General features: G+C 35.2%; 1 protein-coding gene across 1 annotated transcript in view; it reads left to right on the top strand.

Moving 5' to 3' along the window:
• The window catches only part of LOC119594210 (nucleolin-like), a gene marked incomplete at its 5' end in the record, with an annotated part of 42,003 nt that overhangs the window by 14,027 nt on the left and 27,715 nt on the right, over nt 1–261 (top strand).

Genomic DNA, 261 nt, shown 5'->3' with positions numbered 1-261 from the left:
ATGAAATACAACATTAAGCTATTAGGTACCTAATGATGTGTCTGAAGTACTGTGCAAACTGTTACAAAGTGGAGATGCATACCAGCAGTCCCCATTATTGGTCACTAGCCAATTTTTAAAATGGTGGTTAATAGGTTAAGCATGTTTGTGGGTCTTCTTACTCTCCCTCTGTTGTTTTATTTACAGCTTGGCTTGCAATTATCAAAAACCTTTTCTAAGCACAAATAGAAGATGAAATGAAGAATGTTGGCAGTTTTTTTT

Source organism: Penaeus monodon, chromosome 33, assembly GCF_015228065.2.
Source record: "Penaeus monodon isolate SGIC_2016 chromosome 33, NSTDA_Pmon_1, whole genome shotgun sequence".
NCBI lineage: Eukaryota > Metazoa > Arthropoda > Malacostraca > Decapoda > Penaeidae > Penaeus > Penaeus monodon.
Note: the sequence above shows the minus strand (reverse complement) of the source record. Positions and strands in the feature narration are given on the sequence as shown.